Source organism: Ammospiza nelsoni, chromosome 26, assembly GCF_027579445.1.
Source record: "Ammospiza nelsoni isolate bAmmNel1 chromosome 26, bAmmNel1.pri, whole genome shotgun sequence".
In the NCBI taxonomy this organism is placed as follows: Eukaryota; Metazoa; Chordata; class Aves; order Passeriformes; family Passerellidae; genus Ammospiza; species Ammospiza nelsoni.
Window position 1 is genome coordinate 6,223,607 of NC_080658.1, and position 14,828 is coordinate 6,238,434.

Below are 14,828 nucleotides of genomic sequence, written 5' to 3' on the forward strand. Positions count from 1 at the left end.
CCAAAGCTCTACCTCTACACTGATTCATGGATGGTAGACAATGCTCTGTGGGGATGGCTGGAGAGGTGGGAAAAGGCTAACTGGCAACGTAGAGGGAAACCAATTTGGGCTGCTGATGAGTGGAAAGACATTGCTACCAGGGTAGGGAGGCTACCTGTGAAAGTCTGCCATGTAGATGCCTATGTACCCAAGAGTAGGGCCAATGAGGAGCACCAAAACAATGAGCAGGTAGACCAAGCTGCAAAGATAGGGGTGTCCAAAATAGACCTAGATTGGGAACATAAGGGAGAGTTATTCCTAGCTCGATGGGCCCATGATGCCTCAGCCATCAGGGCCGAGATGCCACCTATAAGTGGGCACGAGACCGAGGGGTGGATTTAACCATGGACAGTATTGCTCAGGTTATCCATGACTGTGAGACGTGTGCTGCCATCAAGCAGGCCAAGCGAGTGAAGCCCCTCTGGTACGGTGGGCGGTGGTCCAAGTACAAGTATGGGGAGGCCTGGCAGATTGACTACATCACACTGCCCCAGACACGCCAGGGCAAGCACTATGTGCTGACCATGGTGGAAGCCACCACTGGATGGTTGGAAACCTACCCCGTGTCTCATGCTACAGCCCGGAACACCATCCTGGGCCTTGAAAAGCAAGTTCTGTGGAGACATGGTACCTCTGAGAGGATCGAGTCAGACAACGGGACTCATTTCAAGAACAGCCTTATCAACACCTGGGCTAGGGAACATGGCATTGAGTGGGTGTACCATATCCCCTACCATGCACCAGCTGAAGGAAAAGTGGAGAGGTACAATGGACTACTAAAAACCCAGTTGAAAGCTTTGGGTGGGGGATCTTTCAAGAATTGGGAGCAGCATTTAGCAAAGGCCACCTGGTTAGTTAACACCCGAGGTTCCACCAATCGAGCAGGTCCTGCCCAGTCTGAGTCCCTCAATGTAATAGAAGGAGACAAAGTCCCAGTGGTACATATCAGAGGTTTGTTAGGGAAGACTGTGTGGATCAATTCTGCCTCGAGTACAGACAAACCTATTCGTGGGGTTGTCTTTGCTCAGGGACCAGGTTGCACATGGTGGATAATGCAAAGAGATGGAACAACACGATGTGTACCTCAGGGAGATCTGATTGTGGGGTAAGAATGATATGCAATATCACTGTTCATTGGATGTTACTGCCATTGTATGTACATTAAACCATACAGACGAGATAGAAGGAAGTGTGTAAGTGTTGAAGGTCTGGGCAAGTGGAAGATGGAGAAGGAAATGTGTAAGTGTCGAAGGTCTGAGCAAGTGATAGATGGAGCTTTAAGTGACTAAAGTGAAAAGGGGGAATCCTGCAGCTCGGTAATATAGGGTCTGGATTCAGTAGTCCAGTGTGGGGATGTGATGAAGGCATGATGGGTATTGATGGGTATTGCTTGTAAATTTTGGGGGAACAGATGGAAATTTTCTATGAATAATGCATGATGTGTGGTAGTATGTTGATGATATGGGGATAAGGGGTGGAATGTCCTGGGTTGACGTTATGATGCTTGTATCCCCATTCATCTGTTCTGTGCCTTTAAGACTGACCCTGAAGAGTGGAAGTTTTGTTTGGGTTTCTCTTATCAGGGACACAGAGACAGGCAGTACACATGGCTGCTTTCGCTTTTTGCTTTTGGCTTTTCTGCTTTTGCTTGCTTGCTTGCTGTCTCTCTGCTCTCGCTTTTGCTTCTGCTTATTAGCTAGTTTAGCTAAACAGTCCAAATTCCTTCCTGGACTGTTTCTCCTCTCCTGTTTCTGTGACCATCTCGAACCTGCTCCGGACTGGGACTGGGAACACCGATGGTTTGCACCGTTTGGCTGCAGCAGCTGCCCCAGCGCCGGAGGGACTGAGAGCAGAGCAACCACCCCTGAAAGAGACTTTCTGATTTTGCCATCTTTCTCAGAGCGGTGTCATCTGGTATTGTTCATTTTGTGTGCTGGGGGGTGCTGTACCTGTTAAATAAACAGGTTCTTTCCACTTCTCTCCGAGGAATTCTTCCCAAACCGGTTGGGGGGGAGGGGCCGTGTGGGTTTGCTTTCTGGAGGGGCCCTCCTTTGCAGATTCTTTAACAAATTTGCCCTAAACCAGGACAATAAGTTAAACAGATACATGCCAATAGATCTCTACGTATAAATAGGTATTCTATAGAGTAAGTGCACATAGTCGGAATAGATGAGTATATATAAATTATATATGTATTTATAATTTTTCTATATTTTATATATAGTATATTCTAATATTTTTGTATCTTATTTATATTACATTTATTTATATGTTTATATGTATATAAAATAATTATAGGAATATATAAAAATGTTTTGGGGAAAGGTTTTGGTTTCTGGCTACATAAATCCAGGTAGATTTGGCTTTCCCAGAAGACCCAAACTGTGAAGTTTCTTTCAGATACTGCCTGAGATTTATGCAGCCAGAAACCAAAAGCCCTCACATTGTCATGGAGAAAAAGAAAAGCAAAAATCACTGGAACAGGATTCAATAAAAGTTCAAACACACAGTTTTTCTTGCACAAAACTCAGCTGAACTGGCTGCGATACCACATTGGTGGTTCACTGGATTCTCTGGGTTATTATTAAGTCTTGCCAAATGTTTTTGATTAGGTTAAACTGCAGTGAATTTGTAACAAAAAAACTGAAACCATGAAGCACAATAAGCTGTGCTGCAAAACCTGCTGGACTTCGTGAGTCCCTGCCTGTACCTGTTCATGTGTTCGACACTTGCTGTGGTGTCAGAGCTGTGCTTCCTGTCAGAGTGGGGGGGATGGCAGATCCAAAGAGATGAACACCATGGAGGCATTTGGAAGCAGGTGGAGAGTACCAAGGCAGAACAGCTTAGTGGTTCCAGGTAGAAAATAAAGCCCTCATAGCTAAAGATGTCTGATCACAAAAATCTTCCTTTTTTTCCCCTATGACAGCAGCTGTCTTCAATCATTCCTGCTGTTTGCAGAGAGTAAAAAATCACCCTGGGGATTTGCTTCTGGGAACAGCGATCCATTTCCTAATGGGAGTCAACTGAGTGTCTGTGAGAAATGATTATGCTGCAGATGGAGTGATAGGATGTAGTGTCTGTAGTGAATATTTTCAGGTGAGTCTCCTGATGTGCCTGTTCTAACACTGTGCTGGCACCAAGTGACCTCATTCTGATGTGAATGGTCTTAAAATGTTTGCTGGAAATACAATAAAATGCATGTGGGAAGCTTTGTGTTCTTCTTTTCATACAGGTTTTTATGCACTCGGAAACATATTTTGGGGTCTAGCCATGAATTCAGTGAATTGTCTCAGAGACCTTTTTGTTGACTTAGAAGTAACTTTTAAACCTCAGATCCACACGGTTTGTAGTATTTTACAGTATCAGAGTAAGACCCAATGCTTTACCTTACTCAGTGATGCAGCTGCCACAAGGGCTGACATGTCATGTGTTTTCCTCTCTCGGAGGAGGCTTTACCATGTAGGTTCTACTGAGGTTGTGAGTTGCAATCCAGAGCATATTCAGACTCTTAGTGCTTGGGGCTGTGGTTTCTGGTGTGCAGAACACACTCCAATGTGTCTAACTTGGGTTTGGATGTACATTTCCAGAATTACTCAGACTGGGAAAAGGCCAAAAGGGTGGTGGGAAGGACATACTCCCAGGACTGGACACCCTCAAGGCAAGGGATGATTTTTCAATACTTCTTGTCTTTTGTTTCCCAGCCCAGGGATAACTTGGTGTTCCCTGAATTGGATGTGTACTTAGGGTGCCCGAAGGATCATCTTAGGCATAGCACTGGAAAAGTCAAGAATAATCAAAAGATAAGAGCACCAAGTGGGAAGAAGCTGGAAGGACAATTTTTAGATTTGACCTTGGGTTCCAGTTCTCATGGTGGGTCTGTGGTGTCAAAGTACACCTGTACTCTGTGGTGCTGGGGTACCTGTTTGTTCATGTTTTGAGCTTGGAAGACACACTGGACATGAAATTCCAGGGAAGCTGCACTTGCAGTAGTGGCTGGAGCAAGAAGAAGTAGAAGCTGTTTGCTATCTGCTTGTTCTCCACCTTCAGCTCTGTTTCCTGGGTCCCAGGTAATCACACATCACCTTTCCCATGCTTTTTCCAAGGTCTTTGCTGAAGTGTTTCTAAATATGGCAGTGAGATTTTCCATAGCTGGAATTCATTTCTGTTTCAGGAATTGTCTCATTGTACAGTCTGTGGCATAACAGTTTCCATGCAAGGATAATTGCAGTGGAAGAAGGCAGTTGAAGCCAAGAGCCTGGACTAGGATGCCCCAGGCCCCTGCCAAGCGCAGGTTACAAAACAGCAAAAAAAAGTCAACAAAAACAAAACATGTCAACAGACTGGGAGTAGCACAGAAGATACACAAAAGATAACGACCAGTAATGACCATTAATGATCATCAACTCCAAACATCACCCCTGGCGATGGAGTTGGAGACACCTGGTCTGGAAAAGACTGATAAGAACACCAAGGAATGAGCAACAAATTAGCATCAGTGGGAAGACATCCGTAACCCGTAAGAAACCAAATACTAAGACCTGCGTAACTTGGGAACAATGAACATTGAACGAATTAATTTCTATGCGTTTTGACTGTATAAAGTCTAGGAAAACAATCTAGTAAAATTCATATGTCATGGAATTATTTTCTCTACACACCTGGGCAATGTGTGGCTGAAATGATTTCTGTTGCACGTCCTGGCCAGAACAACATCCTGGCCAGAATAAAGTGTGAAAAATGCATGTCTTTTATGAATGGCTTTTCACAAATATTAAAATGAATATTATATGTGTTGTGTCAGAAAGTAATGCTGTATTAATTCTCTTTAGTACAGTGTTAAATATAGTTTTAGGTTATAAAAAATGTTAAAATAGAAACGATGCTATGTAGGATACTTTTTTTAAAGAAAGGACTCGCAGCGAGATAGCAGCCACAGGACACCTGAATCTTGCAAAAAGAATTTATTGCCCTCTTATCAGAAGAAATAAACTTCTTCCCACCTCGAAGGCGCTGTTAGGATTTGGAGGAAGAAGTTGACGATGGCCAGACAGAATCCTGTATTTGAATGGAATTTATGCATCATGTATGAACTGTATGACTATGCAACAAGCTATTGCTTTTAAGGGTTAATCCTCTGTTAACGGGTGTCCTTTTTCAGGCTCGTGCTGTCCAGAAAAAGGTACCCCGACGTCTGTAACTCTTTGTATTTATTGTCTCATATTCTCCTAATTCAAATTGTCCAAATTATTATTACTCTAACTGTGTTACTATTTTTTTATTACCATTTTATTACTATTAAACTTCTAAAATTTTAAAAACAAGTAATTAGCATTTTTCACAGAACCAATCCCTGATGGCTCTAAAGGTGGATGTCCACCCTGGAGCCCACTGGCATTGGCACTGGCGGACATGACAGATTGTTCTGGCACCTTCTCAAGGCTGGCCCAATTAGAAATGGTCGTTACAACTCTATGATAACAGATTTAAGAAGAAACCGCAATCAAGTTGTGACACAGTTTTAATTTGGACTAGAGAAAAGCAGGAGCGAGAACATGTGAGGAGAACCACCTGCAGGCTCCACGGGCAGTGCAGACTGAGGCTGAGGAGATGCTCCAGGCTCCAGAGCCGAGATTCCTCTGCAGGCAGTGGAGAGACCATGGTGGGGCAGCAGTGTGGCTGCAGCCTGCAGGGATGCACGGGGAAGCAGAGATTCGCCTGCATGCTGTGGAGGAGCCCTGCACCAGAGCAGTTGGATGCCTGCAGGAGGCTGTGATCCTGTGGGAGACCTGTGGAGAGAGGGGCCCTGCTCCCAGGCTGGAGCAGCCTGTCCTTGCAGGACTGCACCTGTGGAAGAGTGACCCATGCCGCAGCAGCTCTGGGAGGAACGTTGCCTGTGGGACAGACTGATGCTGCAGAAGTTTGCAGTGAGCTGCTGTTGGTGGGATGGAGCCACATTGGAGAAGTTCCTGGAGAACTGTCTCCCATGGGAGGAACCCTGTGGTGCAGCAGGGTGATAGATCTGCTCTCTGAGAGCAGGGGAATAACCCCCATTCCCTGTCTCCTTGTGCTGCTGGTGTAGGCAATAGTGCTGGGAAGGAGGGAGGGGTGAGGGGAAGGTGTTTTTAAGGGCTTTTTTTACTTCTCCTTATCCTGCTCTGATTGTGCTAGTAATAAATTCATTTAATATTATTAAGTCAAGCCTGTTTTTCACTCGATGGTATTTGATGAGTGTTTTCTCCTGGTCCTTAACTCATGAACCTTCGTTAAATTTTCTCCCCTCTGTCCAGCTGCAGAGAGGAGTGAGTGAGCAGCTTTGGGAGTGACTGGCATCTGGCTGGGGTCAACCCACAACAATCTCAAACTGAATTTGGCCAATTCCATAAAGGAGAACAGAAACTGCTTTTACAGGAGGAACAAGGACAAACTTTATTTTTACTGAATACAGGGGGAAACATTGCCACAAGGGATGAGGAAAACCCTGAGATGCCTCCTCTGGGTGTCCAGAGCTTGTGCTTGCCTCCAGCACCCTCTGGCCTTCCCTCAGCAGGGGCAGCAAGAAAATAACAGCCAAGGAAAAAGCATCCAAGGAAATAACAACAACCAATGAAACAGCATCCAAGGAGAGCCTCAGCTAAAATGGGTAGTGAAGAATTGCTGGCATCCCATTAACTTCTTGAAAGTCTTCCACCTTAGTTCTTCACACTATGTCTCTTGCTGGGATGCTTATCTCTGCGATGCATAGGAATCCCTGAGGCGTGGAACCCATGGCAATTCAGACTTCCTGAACAGAGAATAGCACGGGGAACAGCTTGGGGAAGCATATGGAACGGACTGGGAACAGAGGCAAGTCACAAGGGAGCTATCTGCCCTTTTCTGTTCTACATGCTGTGCCTCCTTGTTATACTTCCTCCCACTCTGTGGCAGTTTTACACAGAACCTGAAAAAATCAGGAAGGGAAGACAGGGTTAAAGAGAGAAGGCAGCTGGTGATGGAGGCTGTGGGCAACCGGGCTGCCTGTGCTCTGCCCTGTGTGGGCAGCAGCCGCTGGAGGAGTTGGGAAGGGGCATTTCCAACGCTGCAAAGCAATGGAGTGAGCGAGGTGAATGGGGACAAAAAGGCATCTGGCCATCCCATGCCCAGAGCTCCCAGCTCCCGCTCCGTGAGCAGGGAGGGAGGTATGGCCAGGGAGGGCTGCAGCAGGTGCCAGCACCTCTCCCTGCTCGGGGCTGTGCCAGCCGGGCCCAAGGAAGATGGGGAGCCCCAGCAGGGATGGCAATGGCTGGCAATGCAGAGAATGAGCCCTGCATGCAAAAGGCAAGTGGAGAGGATGGGAGTGAGTTCTTCAGCAGCCACTGTGGGGAGGGAGCGGGGAGAAATAGGGCAGAGCCATCAGCAGAGGAGACTGTTCTGGGAACACAGAGGCATTGCTGGTGCTCACAGAAACTCGGGAGCACACCGGGGCCCAGGACATCCATCCCAGCGCCGGCGTGGCAAGGGCTGGTTGGGCTGGGAGCCCCCGGTCGTGCCCAGCGCTGCCGCTCAGGAGCCGCTCGCCCGGGGCTGCCCCAAACGCGACGTGTTGGAAACACAGCCGGGAGAGTCCTGGGCAGCGGCTCCTGCACGGCTGCGGGGCCCCAGGAGGAGCTGCTCTGCCCGGGAAAGACTCTTGGTGGCACAGCAGTGGCAGGGGCAGGGAGCAGTTACCTTGTCAGACACAAATTCCTGGTGTCGCGGGGTTGGGAGTCAAGTTCACAACGTCGAGAGCGCTTCTGGGGAAGGAAAATGGGAGATTTGCAACATGAGTTTTCCTGTAATATTCTGCCAAACAGGAGAGGGCAAAAGCTCTCATGGCTGTGTGGCTGAAGGCAGGAGAGCAAAGCAAAGCTGGGGAGATGTAAGGTTTTCTGTGTTGCTGTTCTGGTGGCCTGGAAAGGCCCAGGGATGGCCTTGGAGAGCCGACGCTTCAAAGGACGAGGAGAGACTTCTGATCTTGTCTCGGTCTTGGTGTTTATTAATTGTTTATCTAAAAGATTTTCTTTCAGCCCGACAGAGGTCTGCACAGCAAGTCAGCCATGGGCACACTGCGAGCCCCCGGGGCGGTCACTTATCTTTATACCCTAAGTTACGTGTGCAATATTTATCATTTCTCCCCAATACCTTCTACCCTTATTAACCAGTGCACTTTTAGTAATGACCAATCCCAAAGTGCCACCACCACCACAGAAGATGGAGGCCAAGAAGAAGAAGAAGAAGGACAGGACACGCCCCAATTCCTCCATCTTACTTCTTTAGACCCCCCTGTACCAAAATCCTAAACCCTGTGTTTTACACTTTAACTAACTTATCCCTTCACCATTCACCCAGTGAATTCCTCCCAGTCCTCATACAGGTCTCATCTCCTGTGTAGGATCAAAATCCTGCCACCAGACACTTCTGGCAACATTCCAGGATTCCCGAGCCCCCCAAGGGTGGTCTCGGCCTCTCTGCACCTCCATCCTGAGGTGCTGAGATCCCACAGGGAGAGCTGGGACAGAAGGCAGGACAAGCTTCCCTCAGGCAGGCTGGACCCTGCTGAGCTGGCTGCTGTGGATGCTGCCACAAGCTCCAGGCTTGGAACAACATCTCCTGTGGTAGCCAGCACATGCAGGGCCATCTGCAGTGGCACATGAGGCTTGTCACCTGGGCACTCCAGCCACAAGGCAGACAGCTCTGTGTCAAACAAGAAATTGGCTTATGTGGAAGATGCACTTAAGGATCAGGAAGACGAAGATGAAGAAAAGCAGCAAAACCGCAAACATGATCGCGTACACCACAACTTCCAGTTTGCGCTGTGAGCAAAGGAAGATCATGAGGGTATGAGGATTGATCCTTCCATTCTCCTTTGCCCAGAATGACACGTGCAGCAGTGCCCAGCAGCTCTCCTACCTTCTGTGTGAGTCCCTTGCCATTCCCCGAGTCCATATGAATGATCATGTTCTCTTGCAGATGACACCGGGCCATGGGATCATAGGCTCCCTGGTTCTCTTGCTCTCAGTGAGCAGCTTTAGAAGCAGCCTGGTCTTCATGACCATCCTGGCACAGGTGTGCTTGAGCTGGGGCAGGCTGCAGTCCCTGTTCAGGGCTCGCTCCATGTGGGCCATGAATGCTCGCAGGCCTTTGTGTGCCTCCTGCAGCGGCCGGTGATGATCAACGTTGGTTTCCCGTCCTTTTGGAACTGGCGCAAGGTCTGGACTTTGGGGCCTCACAGGTTTGTTGAGGAACATGGAGTCTTCCTCCTGTGTGGTGCCAGTCATCATCAGGAGGTGCCTGCCTATAGAGGAATGCTTCTCTTCAGCTGTGGCTCTTCCTCTCCTGCTCGCAGCAGGGCGGCTCCCAATCAACAGGTCAGAGAGAAAATCCAGATTCTTGTTTAGATCCTTGTCAGATCTGGACCTTCGCTCCACTTTCACAGGTTGCGAAACCTGGTAGAAAAGATTATTATATCCAACCCCGTACTGACTGTCCTTCTTGTGCCATTTGTGTCTCTTGATGTAGTACTTGCTGGCAGCTGGACCTTCCTCCTCATCTCTGTGTGTTGTGCAGACACGAAGGTATTGTCACCACGTTTTAATCCACCAGCTAACGCTGAATGCTTTGATCCTTGCTGGTATAAATGTGACTCCATCTTCTCTTGATGCCAGCTTGAGGGTGTCTTTTTCACCATATTGCTTTTGGCAGTCTTGATGCTTTCAGCCTTGTGCAGCTTCTTATTGACCTTGGCCCTCAGGTTATGAGCCCTTGTTTTGCCTTTATGCCGCAAGAGATGCTGAGGGGGATGTGAATTTGTTCTGGAAGCACCCGGGCTGCTGGCATCACCCTCAGTACTCAGGGTCAGGGCAACAACAAGCGTTACACTTTCATCATCTCCCTCTGAAGGCTCCTTGGGCTTGAGGCTCAACACTGGGATGGTGTACAGCTCTCTGCCTTGTTCCATGTCCATATCCATTATTTCTCCTCGAGTCTGTATAAGAGTTGTGTGAGCTGGAGAACAGCAAGAGACCAGATCAGCAGCTGGGCACAAACACAGGCTCAGAGGTTACCCCAAGCAGCAGGAGCTCATCTCAAGGCCAGGGAGCACAAGAGCAGAGTGGAGGATGTGTCATGGTGAGGAGAAGAACCCTTCAGTCCCTTGGGGCAGAGCAGAGAGCTGGCTCTTTCCTGGTGTCTCCTGGGGCTCTCTTAGGATGGGACGGAAACATCGCAGGGGAATGGGATTGCTGTCAGAGACGTTCCCACAGCTCCAGATGAGCAGGCTTGGCTTGCTCTGCAGGAGCCAATAAAGAGGCAGAGACCCCAGAGGAAAGATCAGCACTGCAAGGGGGGCACACACTGGCAGGGGAGGAATGCCCAGGGACTCCTTTGCTTCAGGGCCATTGCCAAGAGCAGCAGCTGAAGCTGTCAGAGCATGAAAAACTTCCTCAAGGGCACCAGAGCTGTGGGACTGTGCTGTGGGAAACCTGGGGCTGAGGCAGTGAGAGAAGCGAGCTCCCTGGTGCCCTTGCAAACCTGGCTGTCTCTGTTTGCAGAAGGGCAGCCTGGCCCTGCTGTGCACAGCATGTGCTGTGCCCTGTGCCCAGCTAGAGCAGGACGGGGCTTTGCTGCCCCCGCACAGGCCAACCGGGGCATGACGGTGCTTGGTGTTCACCCTGCAGAGCACATCAGGGGCCCTGCCCTTTGCCCTGCAGTGGGCACTGGGGTGGCACAGAAACCAGGCTGTTAGGGCAATTTGGGGGCCTTTATGGGCAGACCTTGCCTTCCAGCACCAGGGAAGGGCACAGGGCATTCCTGCTTTCCTTGCCTGGGGCCATGGTGTGGGTAGGAAATGGGCAGGTTTGGTGGGCCCAGTGCGCTGTTCCTTCTCCAGACAGTATGTGACACACAAGATATGTACAATCACCAGGAACCTTCCATCCCAAGGTGTTGTGTCCAAAGCCTGTACTGCAAGGGCAGATCAGCACCCCCCAGCACGGGGCAGTGCTGCAGCCTCTGCCCAGGCTCAGGAGAAGGAGCACATTTGAGCTCCCCCAGGCCCTCTGGACACCCACTGCACTGCGGGGCGCTGGTGCTGCACAGCTTCTGGCACAGGAACTGGATGGTCCTGCAGGGGCTCTCGGGCCGGGGACGCTCCTGGCACAGGAAGCAGGCCGCCTCCTTGGCTGCTGCCAATGTCACAATGGTCCTTCTTATGACACTCTAGCAATGCTCTTGTTACCGGGATGGTGCTTGGCATCAGAGCTCGCAGCAAAGCGCAGTTCAGGCCATGCTGTCACCAAATGACTCTGTCTCAGAGCCATCAATCTGCAGCAGGATGGAATGGATGGGCTTGGAAGGGGCCTTAAAGCCTGTCCAGTTTCACCCCTGCCATGGCAGGGACACCTTCCACTATCCCAGGCTGCTCCAAGCCCCGTCCACCCTGGCCTTGGACACTGCCAGGGATCCAGGGGCTGCCCCAGCTGCTCTGGGCACCCTGTGCCAGGGCCTGCCCACCCTCCCAGGGAAGGATTTCTCCTGAACACGAGATCTAAGCCTGCCCTGTGTCACTGTGAAGCCATTCCCATCTGTATTGCGTTTGTGTCGCCAGCTTTTGGTACTGGATGTTGGTGGTGGGGACATCTAGCAGTGAAAGTTGTTGTGGGGGACTTGGAGCAGTTTCTGTGAGAAGGTGCCTGAACCTTCCCCCATGTCCAGCACTGCCTTTGCCAGTGGTCTCCATGGTGGACATCTCTCTGGCTAAGGCTAAGGCTTTTTAAAATGGTTGTAACATACTAGAGTTAAGATATTTAAGAAGGCAAGGGTTATAACTTGTGTGGAACAAAAGACAGAGACAGGAGTGGGAAATGTTAGAGGAACAGCTCTGCAGACACCAGGGTCAGTGGAGCAGGGACAGGATCTGCTCAAGGCACCAGAGCTGAGATTCCCCTGCAGCCCAGGGTGAAGGCCATGGTGAGGCTCCTGTTCCCCTGAAGCCTATGGAAATTCACAGGGACGCAGAGATCCACCTGTAGCCCCTGGAGGACCCATTCTGGAGCAGGGGGATGCATGTCGGAGGCTGTGGGAGGCCTGTGCTCAAACAGACTTGTCTTAGCTAAGAGAAGCTGAATTGCTGGTAGTTCAATACTTCCTTGGTGCCTTGAAAGGAAGAAGGAAGAGGAACAGAGAGGGAATGCAGGTGTCTCCCACAGTGTGATTCAATGTGAAGGACTTGTGGGAGATGGAGAAGAATTTAAAGAAGATTGCCCTTGACCTCTTGTTCTGATGAAGAAACTGCTGAGACTTTACTTCAGTGTTCTTTCTTTGACTGTTGTTCTCATTTCCCTGGATATTTCTTCTCCTGTTATTTCCTTGCTGTTACTTGAGAGGGATGGTCCCAGAGAAGCAGGAAAAGTGAGGGAATGCTATCACTCCAGGATGGGTGCCTGTGCCTAGTGACTGTGGAGCACCCAAGAGCCAGCACATATCTCTCTCTGCAGAGGCAACCCAAGCTTGGGACACCCAGAGGAGGCATCTCAGGGTTTTCCTCAGCCCTTATGGCAACGTTTCCCCTTGCATTCAGGATAAAGTTTGTTCTTGTTCCTCCTTGTATTGCTGATGTCTTTGTAAAAGCACTTTCTGTTCTCCCACATGGAATTGGCCAAATTCAGTTCCAACTGAGCCTTTCCTTTTCTACCTTTCTCCCTGCATGCCCCAACAACATCCTCGCCATCTTCCTGTGGTGCTGCCCTTCTTCCACAGCTGTAAATTCTGTGTTTTCCCTGAGTCCCAGGCAGAGCTTCCTGCTGTGCTTCCCCACCAGTTCATCTTTGGGCACATGGGCACGGGCATCCTGCGTGTGGCTTCAAGGATTTCTCCCTGCACAATGTGCAGCCTCCCCGGACTCCTCTGCCCCTCAGCACAGCGTCCCCAGGGAGCCTCTCAAACAGCGTGGCTGGACTGACTCCCCGTAGGCTGCCCCTCCAGCCTGGATGGAGCTAGTCCACACCGTGATTGTCCCGGCCCCAGAGGCCCAGAGCCACCACCTGTTGTGTAGAGGGAGCTGGGAAGGTGAGATGGGCCAGGAGGGGATTCCCCTGCTGTACCCCCAGCAGGGACCTGTTTCCATTCCCCCTGCTTTTTGGGTCCCCTCCTTCTGCCTGCTGTCACACCCTTGGTGATCCTCAGCTTCTTGGCAGGTGTCTGTCTGGGACATTTGTCCAATGGGTGCTTCAGAGTGGCTCCAGCAGTCCCTCTTCCTCTCCTAAACCCTGACACTCCTTATCTTTACACTTCCCCCTTCAGCTCTGCCACTGGGCTGAGCAGAGCATGCACCTGGTCCTACTTCACCCAGGTGTTATTTCTGCCAGCCCCAGTGCCAGTGCCTGGCTCCAGCACTCCCTGTAGAGTTTTCCCATTCCAACGAGGCCTTCCGGGATAGCTCATTGGATATCAAAGAAAGAGGCTTTGCAATAGTGCTTCTAAAACTTGCCAAGGCCCCTAAAACTTTCCAGGGTCAACATTTTTCTGTTCCAAACATTTCCTGTGAGAACAAGAGCTCTGGTGGTGGGTGTGTAGAAGTCCATCCGAAAATCCTTCATTTTTTGCCTCACAATTGTCATGAGAAAAGACTACCAAAGGGTTAAAACTGCTGAGCCGGTTGGGAAAGAAAGTCTCCTGCTTATCTAGTGTGTTCACAAGTGATGTTTGCAGAACACGCCATGCTGTACTCGAAGGGGGCATGCTGCCCTTTTCTGGACAATTGAACTGGACTTTCTTCCAAACTTCTGAGCTGGCTGGACTGAGCTCTGGGGTGGCTCCCCCCCGCTCCATGAGAAGACCCCTCTTGCCTGTCTTCAACCACCGTGACAGACCAACTGAGATGAGAATCCTCTCATCAAGGAACCAAGAACCCCTCTGGCACCCTATTGTCACCCCCATGGCACCCCCATGGCACCCCCCTGGCAACCTCCGTCCAGAGACTGGGACTGCACTCCCTCCCAACTCAGGGAGGGGGAAAACTTAACGTACATGTGAGCATTCGGCCATGAAAACAATGGACTTCTCCCCTCCATGGAAACCTAATTTCAGTTACCTTCCCCCAACCAAGAACAGTATATATATTGGGGTTCGGCCCGACTGTCCTTCAAGTACTCCCCAAGATGTGTACCAGCGAGTTTCGGCGGCGGGACCCCGAAGACATCACGTTTTGGTAGCTATACCCCATTCCCTGACCTTCTTTCCTCCCTTTTTCCTTGTCTTACCCTTCTCTTCCCCGGATCCCTTAACCAAACGCATATTTAGCTGTGGTTATAATCAATAAATTGCACCTTGTTGATTTGTTACTGCAAAACCCCTGTGCCTTGTGTTGGTTATTTTTGCACCCAAAAATCATTCTTCACCCGTTTATTTCGGGCGGACCTTCACATAATTGGCGTCACGGACAAGGATTCCAGCAGCCAGTGAGATTTTGCAGGTTTTGTGTAGTTTGTCTCGCAGACTACACACGCCAAAGCCAAATCTCACGCTCGATTGAGCACACAGGCTCCGGAATTGACACAAAAGATTTTTCGGTGCAAAAGCAGGAAAATTGTTACTGTCACTTCTGCTACTGACTTTATCAGCATGGACACTGACACTGATACTTCTCCTGATCCTGATATTGATGCTGTTACTGATATTGATACTGATATTGATACTGTTGTTGTTGTTGTTGTATTTGAATTGAATCTGAACCTGTTACTGTTGTTTTTTGAGCTGAATTTGAACCTGTTACTCTT

General features: G+C 49.6%; 1 long non-coding RNA gene across 2 annotated transcripts; it reads left to right on the forward strand.

Moving 5' to 3' along the window:
* The first annotated feature begins 728 nt into the window (after positions 1 to 728).
* Positions 729 to 6,067, forward strand: LOC132084331 (uncharacterized). Of its 2 annotated transcripts, none has more exons than XR_009420053.1 (4): positions 729 to 1,953; positions 2,966 to 3,135; positions 3,741 to 4,106; positions 4,211 to 6,067. It is a non-coding gene; the product is annotated as an uncharacterized LOC132084331 (long non-coding RNA). The 2 variants fall into 2 exon arrangements; XR_009420052.1 differs by having other exon boundaries at positions 2,969 to 3,135.
* The last annotated feature ends 8,761 nt before the right edge of the window (positions 6,068 to 14,828 follow it).